This window comes from Erinaceus europaeus, chromosome 2 (assembly GCF_950295315.1).
Source record: "Erinaceus europaeus chromosome 2, mEriEur2.1, whole genome shotgun sequence".
Lineage (NCBI taxonomy): Eukaryota > Metazoa > Chordata > Mammalia > Eulipotyphla > Erinaceidae > Erinaceus > Erinaceus europaeus.
In genome coordinates this window covers 161,977,639-161,994,131 of record NC_080163.1, presented here as the reverse complement: position 1 = coordinate 161,994,131, position 16,493 = coordinate 161,977,639, and positions in this window count along the sequence as shown.

Genomic DNA, 16,493 nt, shown 5'->3' with positions numbered 1-16,493 from the left:
TTGCCATATATATGTATATATGGCAAGCTTCCTTCAATGTGGTGGGCACCAACCTTTAATTTGGGTCATGCATATGGCAAAAGAGCACATTATCCAAATAAGCTATTTGTCTACCTGCTACCTTATTATTTTTGTCCCACCCACACAGTAAGTACTTAAGAAATACTTGTCCAGTGAGACCATAAAAGCTAGCTATCAACTCCAGTTCTCCTCTCCACCATCAGTGCCAGCCAGAGGTGGCCAGCCTGCCTATTGATTCAGTCAGAAGGATGTGAGCATTTGCTAAGTATGAAGGGAGGCTTATTCAAAGTTTCAGAAGATCAGGACCCAGGGTACTCCTTACATGCGGGTGATTGTGAAGATCTTTTGGTACTCTCTAGCTGTGCCCAGTGAGGAGATGGGAGAGGTCTTTCCTCCTTCTTTGACTCAGCTTATGCAATAACAGTGGGTTAAGAGTGTTGGGAGAGAGAGCACAATGTTGATGTAAAAAAATTTCATGCCTGAGGCTCTGAGGTACCAGCCAAGTTCACCCCATAGAACCACCACAAGCCAAAGCTGATCAGTATCCTGGCATCTATGTGTCTGTTTGTCTGTCATCTATCTGTCTGTCTGTCTATCTATCTACCTACCTACCTACCTATCATCTATCTATCTACCTATCTATCTATCTACTATCTATCATTTATAATCAATCTATCATCTACCTATATACTATCTATCTATCATCTAATCTATCATCTATTTCTTTGTAGCTCTCTTAAAAAATAATAAAGTGGGAGTTGGGCGGTAGCACAGAAAGTTAATCTCACATGGTACAAAGTGCAAGGACCAGCATAAGGATCCTGGTTCCAGCCCCCAGCTCCCCACCTGCAGGGGAGTTGCTTCACAGGCAGTGAAGCAGGTCTGCATGTGTCTGTCTTTCTCTCCCCCTCTCTGTCTTCCCCTCCTCTCTCCACTTCTCTCTGTCCTATCCAACAATGACAACATCAAGAGCAACAACAATAATAACTACAACAATAAAACAAGGGCAACAAAAGGGAATAAATAAATAAATGTTAAAAAATAATAAAGTGGGAATTGGGCTGTAGTGCAGCGGGTTAAGCGCAGGTGGCGCAAAGCACAAGGATCGGCATAAGGATCCCGGTTCGAACCCCGGCTCCCCACCTGCAGGGGAGTCGCTTCACAGGCGGTGAAGCAGGTCTGCAGGTGTCTATCTTTCTCTTCTCCTCTCTGTCTTCCCCTCCTCTCTCCATTTCTCTCTGTCCTATCCAACAACGACAACAACAATAATAACTACAACAATAAAACAACAAGGGCAACAAAAGGGAATAAATAAAAAAAATAATAAAGTATTTAAAGAACTTAGGGTATATGAGATACATGGATTTTCCCAAACCCAAAATGCGAAGCTAAGTTGTTCTAAGCAGGTCCTCTTTATGCCTCCAATCTGCACAGCTATGATTTGGTCTTGAGTCTTGGCTATTCTATACATTCTGTTACCCTCTCACTCAGGGAGCTTCTTGAGGCTCAGATCATGTAGGATTCATTCCTGATGTACAGTAGGTACACACAGGGATCTCAGGAGTAACCTGAGGGAAAATGAATCTATTGTGCTGTGCTTCTAACTTTAGCTGTTACTACAAAGTAATACTAATTAAAACAACATGGTATTGGAATACAAATGGATGCATGGATCAGTGGAACAGAATTGAAAGGCCAGAAATTAACCCACAAAAATAAAACCACCTAACATATGACAAAACTATTAGAGAAGAGAAAGAAGATCTCTTCAACAAATGGTACTGGGAAAACTGGACAGCCATGTATAGAAAACAAAACTTAACACCATGTACCAAAATCAGACCAAAATTGATCAAAGACCATGATATTTGACCTGAAACTATAAAATATGTAGAATAAACATTAGTGAAACATTGCAGGATTTTAGCATCAAAGATATATTTGGAAACTCAACCTCATGGTCATGTGAAATGAAAACAAGACTAAATTAAACTACAAAAGCTTCTACACATTGAAAGAAAACTGCCCAAAAATGACTAGGTAACCCAGTAATTAAAAGAAGATATTTACATATCACACATCTGACACATGATTGATACTAAACATCTATGAAGAACACACACAGCTCAATAAAAGAAAAAAAACTATAGAAAATTGGGCAAAACAACTGAATAGTTTTTCTAAAAGAAAATGTGTCCCACAGACATATGACAAAATATTTCTCTTTACTTATTTGAGAGATGCAATTTAAAACTACACTGAGATTCCACCTTATATATGTGAGAATGGACTACATCAATAAAACAGGGAATGATAGGTTGCTGAGGATATGGAGAAAAAGGAACTCTGCTACATTGTTGGTGGGAAGACAATCTAGTTCAGTCATTGGAAAAATGTGTGGGGTGTCCTTAAAAACTAAGTATGGTATGATTTTATGATCCAGCAATACCACTTTTAGGCATTTATTCAAGAAGCATGCTAGCATTATTTATTTTATTTTTAAATTAACTTTAATTATCTATTGGCTAGAGACAGCCAGAAATCAAGGGGAAGGGGGAGGGAGAGAGGGAGAGAAACAGACACATGTAGCACTGCTTCACCACACAAAGTTTTCCCTCTGTAGGTGGGGACCAGGGGCTTGAACATTATGACATGTGCTCTCAACCAGTTATGTCACCACCTGGACCTTGCAAACACTATTTAAATTGACATATGCAGTCCTATTTTCATAACTGCATAGCCATAGAATAGAAGCAGACTAAATTCTACCAACAGATTACTATATAAAAAAAGTTATAGAATATATACTCAACAGAATATTACTCTGCAATCCAAGAAGATGACATTGTGTCCTTTTGGGTAAAACGAGTGTAACTGGAGGTGATTATGCTTAGCAAAATAAGTAGAGTTGAAAAACACCTACTGGATGGTTTAACTAATATGTGGAATCTAGAGAATTCAAACACATGAACTTGCAAAACAAAACAACACAGAACAGAAATAAACTGTCTCTAAGACTTCGTGACAACCATGGTGGTTATTGTTGGCATGGTGTGGGCGCAGAATATAGGTGGTGGATGTGGTGTGGAACTATACTCTGTAATCTTACAACCTTGTAAACCACTATTAATCATGAATTAAAAAAGGGGGATTGTAAAAATAAAATTTCAGGTAATTTTGCAATAAAAAATAATTTTAGGAGTTATAGCTGGATAGCATCAATGTCTACTTAAGTCTTTAATTTAAAAAATGTAGAAAAAACAAAACAGGACAATGGAAATTATATATTAAAATATTTTATTCATACAAATTAATGCGTTATGACCAATGCAAAAACAACACAATAGTTTGCTACTCTGCTCCAAAAAGAAAAAAAAAAGTACCCGACAGTAATCTTGACTCTCATGTGAGATGTCAGAACATTTATGGCAAAACAATGACACATCAGAATTTGGGTACAATAGGCAGTACTATGCCAATTATGCTCTGAATCATCAGAGCTGTCCCACATAATTCCCTTATTTAATTTTGTTTTCCATGTTCTATCACAGGTGGGAATGTCCTACAATGCAATTTGATTTTCACAAGGTGTAGTAGGACTTGTTTTAAAGAACTTAATTCACAGTGTAGACCATGTGGTGAGGTATAGTGAAAGGACCTACAGTCCAAGTTGGAAGATGAGGGTCTTCTTTGAGCCCTGGTATGTGTGACTGTGATATTGGGTGAAAACACAGATCCTATATTTGTGTCTCTCCTTATCCCATCCACATCTGCCTTTTTTCTTCAAGCTACTTTTAAATTTGTGGTTAATAGTAATTGATAGCAATTATCAGATTGTAAGATTACAGGGTACAGTTCCACACCACATCTACCACCAAAGTTTGTGTCCTCACCTTCTCAATAATAACCACTCATATTTCGAATCTAGAGAACTGAAACACATAAATTAAAAAAAAAATCAAACAAACAAAAAAAAACAAGCAAACTAACAACAAAAAATCAGGGGAGTCTGGTGGTAGCACAGTGGGTTAAGCTCACGTGGCGCAAAGCACAAGGACTGGTATAAGGATCTCAGTTCGAGCCCCGGCTCCCCACCTATGGGAGAGTCACTTCACAAGTGGTGAAGCAGGTCTGCAGGTGTCTGTCTTTCTCTCCCCCTCTCTGTCTTCCCCTCCTCTCTAGATTTCTCTCTGTCCTATCCAACAACAGCATCAATAACACCAATAATAACTACAACAATAGAACAACAAGGGCAACAAAAGGGAATAAATAAATATAAACAAAAAATTTTTAAAAATCAGAAGCAAGCAATATCTCCGAGAATTTGTGAGAGCACACCTGCCTTCTATTGCAGTGTGTTCTCCAGGCCTGTGTGATGGTGTTGAGTACCACCAACTCAGAGCGCTGACAGTGCAGTGGAGATTTGGGTATGACAGGGAGGCTGGCACTGGGGCAGTCTGGCACAGGCACACTTGGTGACAGGCTATGATCACACTGCGGGTGGCAAACAGCCTTCTCAGCCCATGCATATGTATTTCGCCAGCTCTGGGGAGCTGGGAGTTGGCCAGCCTCCAGGAAGGGCACCATATGGAAAGTATGTGGTTTTTATTTAGTTATTTTTTAAAAGACTTTACCAAAATTAAAAAAAAAAAAGGAAAAGAAAAGAAAGAAGAGGAAAAGAAAGTAGGATCACACAAAGTGAGTGATGAAATGAGTGAGAGAAGTTTGTTAACTGCTCTAGTCTCACGTGGTCCATGTGGCAAAACTCAGAGTAAAGGGTGCATGCTGAAGTCCAAAGGCATAAGGTGAAGCCAAGGAACCAGTGAAACTTCCTGAGGAAGCTTGACCTTCTATTCCTGAGTGGCGTCCTGGTTCCTCTTTGAATTCCTTGGCAGGATAGTGTGACAATCTGTGACTGCATTTCTGAGCTATCTTAATAACTTGCTTCTTTTTTTTTCTTTAAGTTTTTTAAAATTTTATTTTATATTTATTTATTTATTTCCTTTTGTTGCCCTTGTTCTTTTATTGTTGTAATTATTGATGTCATCATTGTTGGATAGGACTGAGAGAAATGGAGAGAGGAGGGGAAGACAGAGAGGGGGAGAGAAAGATAGACACCTGCAGACCTAATAACTTGCTTCTTCTCTTCTCTTCTCTTCTCTTCTCTTCTCTTCTCTTCTCTTCTCTTCTCATCTCTTCTCTTCTCTTCTCTTCCTTTTCTCTCCTTCCTCTCTCTCTTTTCCTGTGCACTGTTCAGCTTTGGCTTATGGTACTGCTAGGGATTGAACCTTGAGCCTTTTCTACCTCTTGCATGAAAGTCTTTGCATCAAGAACATTATGTAATCTCCTCAGCCCAATAATTTCTTAACACAGTTGGTATTTTACACAATCAGTTCTCTAAATCTATCACTAAATATTATATATTTTAGCCACAGGAACATATATGTATATATTTATTATATTTATATAATATGTATATTTTATTTATTGCCACCAAGGTTATGCTAGGGCTCAGTGCCTGCACAGCTCCATCATTTCTAGAAGTCATTTACTCTCTTTTTTTCCATAGAGGTGAGAGATAAAGATAGAGGAACAATAGCAGGAAGAGAGGCAGAGCAAAGGAAAGAGACCTGAAGCATTGCTTCACCACTCATGAAAATTCCCTCCTGCAGGTAGAGACCAGGAGCTTGAACCCAGGTACTCACACATGATAATATATATGTTCTACTGGGTTCGTCATATACACATTAATCGCTACATATTCATATCAATGGTTCTACTCTCAAAGAAAGAACACTGAATTTGTGCTCCATTTTCTTTATCTTTTTATCCATGGATGGGCACTGACGTTGCTGTTACGTCTTGGCTATTGTGACTATTGCTGTAATCAACACTGTTGCTGAGGACTTATTCTGATGCAGTCTCCGCCCCCAGGTTTTTCTATGCCCCGCTAAATCCTAGAGTGCCCCCTTTCAACCAATCCTGGCTCCGCCCCCAGGTTTTTCTATGCCCCGCTAAATCCTAGAGTGTCCCCTTTCAACCAATCCTGGCTCCGCCCCCAGGTTTTTCTATGCCCCGCTAAATCCTAGAGTGCCCCCTTTCAACCAATCCTGGCCCTACACATCACCCCTGGTTGTCGCCCAATAAAAAGCCCCCTCACCCCTCCCCTCTCCCTCTCTGGGCTCTTGGCTCTCCCTCTCTGAGGTCTCGCTCCCTGCTCTCCCCCCGTGGTCGGCCATTGCCGGCTGGATCCACGTGGTCTGAACCAAACCTCCCCCCCAATCCTATAAAAAGATGTGTGTACCCCTTTGCTCTGGACGTCTGCTCTCTTCTCCGTGGTGCAGCCCGACACCAGACCGCCGCAACAACATCTGGTGCCCATCGTGTTCCGTACCCGCACCACGCCCGGCCTGAGGTCTCCGAAACCGCCCAGACACAGGTAAGTGGCATCCGCCCACTTCTGTGGCCCGCGTTTCCCTCCACCATGGGATTTTTTCCGTTTTATGAGGAGGTGTCCCAGACATTCTATCCTTCTCTCCTGGGACAGACTTTCGATCTCAGAGACGCTTTAATTTTTGCTACACCATGGGTTCTCATGGCTATATTTACTATTTTCAGGATATGTACAAAGCCTCCTGCCAAAAGGTTAAGTGACCTTGAGGCTGAGATACAGGAGTTAAAGGATATTTGCTTGGACTTAAACACCCAAAGCAATCTGCAGTCAGCCCCAAAACCGCTGCCTCCGGAGACACGTGTTCGGTTTCTCCTGCGGCAGCTTTCGCTTCCACGACCCCTCCCCCCACTGCCCCTGAAGACACATGTTTGGCCGCTCCTTTGACCCCTGCCCCAGCTGGCCCCACAGACATGTGTTTGGCTGCTCCTTTGACCCCTCCCCCAGCTGTCCCCACAGACACGTGTTCGGCTCCTTCTGCAGACAAGTGTTCGGCTCCTTCTGCAGACAAGTGTTCGGTCCCTTCTGTGGCGGACACGTGTTCAGTTCCTTCTGCTTCTCTGGCCCCGCCCCCTGCTTCCCCTGAGGCTTCCGGTTCTCTAGCCCCTTCTCCTACCTTCCCGGTTTCAGCTCCGCCTGAGGCTTCCTTGTCCCTGACCCCGCCCCCTGCTGATACGTCACCATTAAGGGACCTAGTGGCTGAGATACGAGAGCTAAAGGATATTTTTTCAACATTTAAGGATTTTAAACCATGTGCAGTCCACCCCGGGAGCTCCGTCCCCGTAGATATGCGTTTAGTCTCCCCTGCAGCCACTACAGCAGTTTCTACTGAACTTTCCACTTCTGTAGCTCCCTCTCCCGTGCCATCGGACCAAATCCACACATGCCCGGTAAACTTGGCCCCTTCTAAACAAAACCCTCAGCTGTGGCAGCCATATTCCTCTACAGAACTTGGAACACTCAGACAAGCAGTCAGGGAGGACGGGATGCATTCTCCATGGACCAAGTCCGTCTTGAGAAGCTTTTACCAGCATTTAAATACACCACAAGACTAGAAAGAACTGGCTCGTGCTGCACTCCCAGACCCACTCTATCTTCAGTGGCAGGCATGTTTCCGCGATGAGTGCTCTAGGCAATCGCAGGAAAATAGTAACAAACAGGTAGAATGGAATTCTGATGCTTTGTTTGGAGCAGGAGCTTATGAATCTGGAGCTCAGCAGGCAGAAGCCAGGTTTCCAACCGGTTATTTTGAACAGGTACGCATCTGTGCAACACAAGCATGGGAAAGGGTGACCACACCTGATGTAGATCCATCAGCTCCCATTAACTCTTTTCACCAAGGCTCTGATGAGTCATTGGCAAGCTTCATCTCAAGGGTGAAGAGAAGCTTAGAGAGAAAGGTTTATAATCCTGATGTCCGCAAACTACTCCTGCGCTCTATTGTCTGGGAAGGCATGACACCACAATTCCGTCAGGTATGCCTTAATCTTAAACACCTACACCCAGATAATTGGATTCTAGCGACACAGGAACTTACATCAGGCAATTATGGGACACCCGCTACGACGCAGGTCTATGCAGTTACCCCACATAAGCAAAACGGGGCCTGCTTTCAGTGCGGTCGCCAAGGACATTGGCGTAACCAATGTCCTGATAAGCTGCGACCATGCCTCCAGTCAGGGAAACCACGCCTCCAGCCAGAGCAACCCCGCTTTCAGTCAGGGAGCCAGAGACCACGTACTGTTTGTCCAAAATGTCGTAAGGGGTTTCATTGGAAGAGAGATTGTTGGTCCCAATTTCATAAAGATGGTTCGCCCCTGAATGGTACAAATTCGGGGCCTGAGATTTTGTGGACCACTCCTGTTTAAGAACAAGGTCACCCTTCTATGACAGTAAAGATTGGCAATATTCCTTTTAAATTTTGATTGACACGGGGGCAGCAAAGACGATTTTAAGGCAAGAAGAGGTTCCCCAAGATTGGGAACTCACCCCTGGACCCAGTTTACATGGAATAGGAGGGATGACGAAAGCATTTTGCACACGAGACTCGCTTATGTGGGAAGACCCAGAAGGTTCTACCGGACACTTCTGCCCTTTGTAGCTAATATTAGCACCAACTTACTGGGCAGGGATCTTCTGTAATGTCTTAATGTTAGGATATCCACAGACGCCTCTGCAGAGCGTAAAACTCATTCCCGCGATACCAGATCTATTCAGCACACCCAATACTAAATGCCACTGTTCATAGCCAAACACCCCGCTTAAGCTGGCTTTCTAATGAGCCTGTCTGGGTGGAACAGTGGCCTTTACCTAGGGATAAGCTAAAAATTTTAAAAGACCTCGTCCGAGAGCAGTTGTCCTTGGGACACATTCGTCATTCTCGAAGCCCATGGAATACTCCTGTCTGTGATTAAAAAGTGCTCGGGAAAATGGCGCCTCCTTCAAGATCTCCGTGCAGTAAATAAAACCATGCAGGTCTGAGGCTCCCCGCAAAGGGGTTTGCCTCTTGCTTCTGCAATTCCCACGGGAATTCCAATCATAGCTATTGATATACAAGATTGTTTTTTCTCTATCCCCTTGCATCCGCGAGATTGTAAACATTTTGCCTTCTCTGTTCCGTCTATTAATAATGCCAGCCCTGCTGATAGATTTGAATGGGTGGTGCTGCCGGCGGGTATGGCCAATAGTCCTACAATTTGCCAGGAGGCTGTTAAATCTGCCCTTGTCCCATATATTCATAAGGGCCTTAATATTTTTCATTATACAGATGATATTTTAATATGGGGAAAATCAGATACAGACTATGCCTTACGTGATTTTCTCATTCCTGCATTAAAGAAAAGTGGCCTTAATGTAGCCCCTGAGAAGATACAGCTAATCCCTCTAATATCCTTCCTAGGTTCAGAGATTTCTCTAACGCAAATTCGTCCCTTAAAACCTAATGTTACCTTCCCTTCTAACCTTACTCTTGCTTCTTTACAAAGTTTTCTAGGAAATTTAAATTGGCTTAGGCAGTATCTCTATCTGCCCACAAGCTGCCTCCAACCACTGTTTGACCTGTTGAAAGGAAACAAAAAGCCCTCTTCAAAACGTAAGTTAACTCCTGAGGCCTCCTTGGCACTGGAAAGGGTTAACCAGGCCCTCCAGGACATGCACCTTGTTCGATTCTCCCCCTCCTCTCCGGTAAACCTTCTAATCTTCAACTCCACCCCCACAGTAGTAGGGGCACTGTGGCAAGACCATGGGGTTCTCGAATGGCTTCACATGCCAGTAGGAGGAGCTCCAAGACTCCTCACTGAGATAGATGCGTTAGCATTCATGGTTCGCCAAGGGAGAAATAGGTCTGTGCAGGTCTTAGGGAAAGAACCGGATTTAATCATTCTGCCCTTTTCTCTCACAGATACAGTGGCTTATACACCATCATTCCTGCTTTGCCATAAGCTTCGTGGTGTTTCCAGGACAAATAGATAACCATTTTCCTTCTATAAATTGATAGCTTCTTTACCTCTTCTGCCTCTACTAGCACCTAAACTTTTCTCTTGGGATCCCATTCCCTCTGCTCCTACAATCTTTACTGATGGCGGGAAAAGGGGAGCTGCTGCCCTTATATATTACCCAGACAAACAATCTCCTAAACCTCTCTTTACTGAGCTTCCTGATAATTCCCCTCAGTACAAAGAACTTTATGCTGTTTTTCTTGCACTAAAAGCTGTACCAGAATCCTTCAACCTTTTTTCTGACAGTGTGTATACTGTTAACTTACTTCCATGGCTTGCTCGTTTGTATGTGAAAATTGATGACAAGCCACTTTCCCCTCTCTTGATTCAAATCGCCTCTATGCTCTGTTCTCGAACCCAACCACTGTATATTCAACACCTTCGTTCCCACAGCCCTCTTCCTGGTTCCCTGTCCGAAGGGAATGCCGCAGTTGACCGCCTTGCTTCCACAGGAACTTTCCCAGTCTCTGTCTCTGATCCTGCTAATTTTCACTCTCTAACCCATGTTAATCTTAAAGGCCTTCAAGCTCGATTTCCTGATGTTCCTGTACCACAGTTAAAACATATCCTCGCTACATGGTCTTCTTGTGCAAGTCTCATAAAGACACCTGCTATCCAGACCCTTGGGGTTAACCCCCGAGGTTTAAAAGCTAATGCTATTTGGTAAATTGATGTCACCCACATACCAAACTTTGGCAAACAAAAATATGTGTTTGTCTCAATTGATACCTTTTCTAAATTTATGTGGGCTACAGCTCAGACAGGATAAAGTGCTAAAAAGCTTGTAAGCCATATGCTCTGGAATATTACTCATACCATGGGCATTCCCTACAATCCACAGGGACAAGGCATTGTCGAGAGGGCCCATCAAACTCTGAAGGCTCAACTAAATAAAGATAAAGGGGGAACATATCCCCCCAATATCCAGCTAGCAAAAGCCTTAACTACGTTAAATCTCTTTAATATTTACAATAACTCGGCCTTACCCCCTATTATTCCTCACTGGCAAACACCATCTACCCTCCCATCTATTAAGGTCAAATGGAGAGACCCACTCGATAAAGTTTGGAAAGGGCCTGACCCATTATTGACCATGGGAAGGGGTTTCACATGCATTTTCCCTCAAAATTTCTCTAAACCTGTCTGGGTTCCTGCCCACCATGTCCGACAATACCCGCAGGATGGCGCTGTTATTCCTGAAGAACAAGAAGTACTACAAGAGGACCAGATGCAGGATACATCCCAGGACCCATAATACGACATGGCAGAACCTGCAAAATCTGGCTCACAGAGACTTTTCTCCTACCCTTTCCCTGTATGTCTTATGTTATAACTGGCCAGTTGTTTTTGTGAGTGAGTGTGTTAAATGACAAAAATTTTTTTTTTTGCATGACCCATCTGCTTGGAGTACTCTAAAAGGTAATTGGCTTTATATAAAAATGCTGGACGCAGCCAAAGTTTCTGTAGACGTCCAGAAACATTCCAAAATTTTTTTTCTTTCTCCCTCTTTTGAATTTTATATATAGTTTTGGTATATATGTAAGTGTTTAGTCTTAAACTGTGTGTCTAATGACAGATTTAAAACTGTTTTTAAATAATGTGTTTTTATAACAAAAGTTCTTTTTCCTCCAGTTTGTTATAACTAAATGTTTATGGGTATGTCTCAAGTTTGGTAACACTAACTTAACGGTCAGAAGTATAACCCTACAGCTACACTATTACCAGACAAGGTAAAAATTAATTGTTAAGGTAACTTACTAGTTAGGTAAAAGTCTAAATGTTCAACGTGACTATTCATTCTCAAAACTAAAATATATAAATTTTATATACAGGACACCTTTGAAGGGCCCCCAAAGGTGCCCTGTAAACTGTCTTGTGGAAATTAATCCACAACAGATCTGGCATCAATCTGGCACTGTAAATGTTAAAATCATTGTCACGAATATGCGTTAACTCTCTAAGCAATTTGAGTCTGTTTAAAATACATATTTTAACTAAATTGGTCTCAAGATCCTGCGGTAGAGGCTGCTACAGGAGGTCACATTAGATGACCTTTAAATAAAATCATAAAGAGATTCTAAACCAATTATAATCATCGAGGTATCAACTATAACAAACTTATAACTTATTACAAGTTCAAATTAACCACGAGAAGCAGATTGTTTGTGTTTCTTTCACAGGAATCCCGGAAAAACCATCTGAACCCCTGCACACCCTGATGTCACTCACTAGATGGCACGACTACCATGGCACATCCCCCGAAACCCTAGATGTCACTCAACGCGATCTGAAGAACCTGATACACAAACTCCAAGGACAGAACTTTCTTCATGCCTGGTTACCGTTCCTGCTTCTGACCTGCTTGTTACGTGTTGGCAGTTCCAGCTAGCTATCTACAAAAGAGCAACATTCCAGCGGCTGACCTCCCTCATGCAGCGTTGCATCCCCTGCCAATTCTTCCCCTAGCCATCTACTTTGGACTGAGACTTGTATCGGACTTTCTGACATACCCTATATACATTTTACACAATTTTGAAGCAGCTAATTTCCCTTCACGCTGCTGGTTTTTCATAGATTGATCCTGAGTAATTCATAGACTTTACAGACTGTTGCCTTGAGGACTATACAATGCCAAATAGCCCCTCTGTTTGGTGGGTCATGCCTCCCGCCTCCCCCTCATTATGTACCCTTGCCCCTTTCCCCACCCAAACAGGGAATGCTCCTTTACACACCAATCCTTCCCTTCACACCACACTGGCTTTTACTTCTCCCCTACTTGTCCCTTCCTATTTTGTTATATCATTTAGGCTTATTCCCAAAAGGTTTCTGCCCCATGATAGTCTTTTATAGACTTTGTACAACTTATGCAATTACTAGATAGAAAGATAGAAAAGATGTAGAGATATTGTGAAGAGATGGTTGAGCAGGCTGCACTTAAACCTATGAGATGAGTCTCTCCAGGTAAGTCTCTCTCTCTAAAGAGGGGTTGAGCACAGGAGGACACATAAATCTCACAAGGTTGGCAGCCATTTAAGCCTTCCCTCCTCCACAGAAAGTCCTACATCTTCCCACCTGAGCATGGCATTCCTCTAAAACATTTAAGCCTGCTCCATTTTTCTTTACTGTGTCCATTTAGATATAAAGGGATAGGAGGAGATGTTGCTGAGGACTTATTCTGATTCAGTCTCCGCCCCCAGGTTTTTCTATGCCCCGCTAAATCCTAGAGTGCCCCCTTTCAACCAATCCTGGCTCCGCCCCCAGGTTTTTCTATGCCCCGCTAATTCCTAGAGTGTCCACTTTCAACCAATCCTGGCTCTGCCCCCAGGTTTTTCTATGTCCCGCTAAATCCTAGAGTGCCCCCTTTCAACCAATCCTGGCCCTACACGTCACCCCTGGTTGTCGCCCAATAAAAAGCCCCCTCACCCCTCCCCTCTCTCTCTCTGGGCTCTCGGCTCTCCCTCTCTGAGGTCTCGCTCCCTGCTCTCCCCCCGTGGTCGGCCATTGCCGGCTGGCTCCACGTGGTCTGAACCAAACCTCCCCCCCCCATCCTATAATAAAGATCTGTGTACCCCTTTGCTCTGGACGTCCGCTCTCTTCTCCGTGGTGCAGCCCGACACCAGACCGCCGCAACAACACAACACAAAGATGAAAATATCTTTTCTAGAACTGTTTTCTGTTCTCTTAAATATATATACAGAAATGGAATTGCTGGATCAAATAGTAGTTCTAGTTTTATTTTATTTTATTTTTTTTGTGGGGCAGGGGGGACTTCCATACTGTTCCCACAGTAACTGTATATTCCCACCAATAGTGTGCATGGGTTTCAATTTCCCCACATCACCAGCTCTTCTTAATCATATTTAAAAGTACATATTTAATAATATTTAAAAGTGTATTCACATTGTTGTAACACCAATCTTCAGCCCATTCTTACTTCACAAGTGACTTAACCCATTTGGGTTCTTCCTTATATCTTGCTGTCAATGAGCCCTGATTTACAATCTCCACTAAATTATACCCTGGTTCTCTGGTGCATTAACATGTCTGGAGATTCTTTTAAAAATTGTTTTAAAAGGGAGTCAGGTGGTAGTGCACGTGGCGCAAAGTGCAAGGATCCCGGTTCAAGCCCCCCACCTGCAAGGAAATCGCTTCACAGGCGGTGAAGCAGGTCTTCAGGTGTCCGTCTTTCTCTCCCCCTCTCTGTCTTTCCCTCTTCTCTCCATTTCTCTCTGTCCTGTCTAACAACGATGACATCAATAACAACAATAATAACTACAACAACAATAGAAAGAAACAACAAGGGCAACAAAAGGGAAAATAAATAAATATAAAAAATAAAAAAATATTTTAAAATATATATTTTAATTATCTTTAATTATTGGATAGAGTCAGCCAGAAATTTAAAGGGTAGGGAGAGATAGAGAGGGAGAGACACCTGCAGCACTGTTTCATCACTTGTGAAGCTTACCCCCCTGCAAGTGGGGGCTGGGGGCTCAAACCCAGGTCCTTGTACATTGTAACATGTGTGCTCATCCAGATGCACCACCACCTGACCTCATATATGGAGATTGAGTTTGCACTAAAAGTGGATGGATTTATCTCTTTTGGGTGAGAAGAGACAACTGTGCCTTAAGATATATGCGATGGGATGGTAATGCCTTAGAGGCATTAGAAAAACATCCTGAGCTTCTTTGTGTCAGATTTGTGGGATCATGTACATAGATGTTTGCCCCCTTACTATCATGGAAAAACCAGTTTATTATTATTATTATTAATTATCATCTCCAGGTCTACATTGCAGGTAGATGCCTACTAGATAAATCCATCTTTCTTAGTGACCATTTTTTCCTCTTCTTCTTTTTTTTCAGATAGAAATTGAGAAGGGAGAGGAAGCTAGAGGGGGGTGGGGAGATAACAGTAGCTCTGCTTAACTGCTTGTGAATCTTTCCTCTTGCAAGTAAGTATTAGGGGCTGAAATGAGGGTCCTTGTATAGGGTAAAAAATACATTACATCCCAGCCCATGTTTTCAAATCTTACAAAGTAAATGTTCACACTTTCAATTGAGTAACTCAAATTGTAGCATCTCTCCCACCCCCATCCCACACACCTGGGGAGAATGTATTCAAAATATAAATGTCAGGATCTTGCCTCCAGCCCTCCTTCTTTAGGAGGACATGTCTCATGTGAAGATAAACAATTCCCAGATTGAGAGACTGAAACAGCTGCCTTTAGAAACAGAACCACAGGCACCCCCCCTCAGGGAATTTTGATGGGAGACACTATGTCTGTTGTATTTTTTTGTCTTTTCCTTACAAAAAGACGGTTGAAGGTCGAGTAACGAACCAGATGTGTGTCATAACAGACAGATTCTTCCCTGACAAAAGAGGTAGTTGGGAGAACAAGTGCTTGGCTTGGTGATTTCAGAAGTCCCGATTTGTCAAAGCCAAGAATAGCCTTGTAATAATAAAGGGGAAAAATTGCTTGAGATTCCAGAGGGAGTCATGATTTAGTGATATTCCCAAAGGAAAATTAGGGTCTGTGTTCAATGGCTTCTTTCCTTCCTTCTGCCTCTGGAGAGACGATTACTCATTTGTAATTTATTAGCTAATTATGCATGGGCAAAGGCATATGAATCACTTCATTTAGATGATAGCAATTAGCAAGGTCTTGTTGGCATTCTTTCTATTTGGATTCTGAGTGTGTTTAGACAACACAGGTGCTGCTGAGGCCAGGGTACCTTTGGGGAGGGACATTCTGTCCCCTCTGTCCTTGCCTGGTTTGCAAGTCAGTTCTAGTCCTCACTCATCCCCTGAGCCCTTACAAGTCTGTCACTTCCTGATGCTGAGGAATTATTCTGATGCAGTCTCCGCCCCCAGGTTTTACCACACCCCGCAGTGCCCCCTTCAACCAATCCTGCCCCAACACGTCGCCCCTGGTTATTGCCCAATAAAAGCCCCCTCACTCCCCCCCCTCGCTCTCTCACTGGGCTCCTTCGGGTCTCTCTCTCTCTCTGCATAGTGGGGACGGCCATTGTCGGCTGACTCCATGTGGCCTGAGCCACTCCCTCTATCCTATAATAAAGATTTATGTACCCCACTAGTTCCAGACCTCCTCTCTCTCTCTTCTCCACGGTGCAGCCTGACACCTGGCCACAACAACAACATCTCGCGCCCATCGTGTTCTGCACCCACGCCCCGCTGGGTGGTCCAGCCTGAGGTCCCTAAAAGCTGCACAGACACAGGTAAGTGGCATCTGCCCACTTCTGTGGCCCCGCGTTTCCCTCCACCATGGGAATTTTTTCGTTTTATGAGGAGATGTCGCAGACATTATCTCCTTCTCTCCTGGGACAGATTCACACTCTCAAAGACACTTTAATTTTTGCTACACCATGGGTTCTCATAGCTATAATCACGACTTACAAGATATGTACCTTACAAGATATGGTCTGCCTTGAGGATATGCAACCTTGAGGCTGAGATACAAGAGTTAAAGCATATGTGCTTAAGACTTAGACACCCTAAGT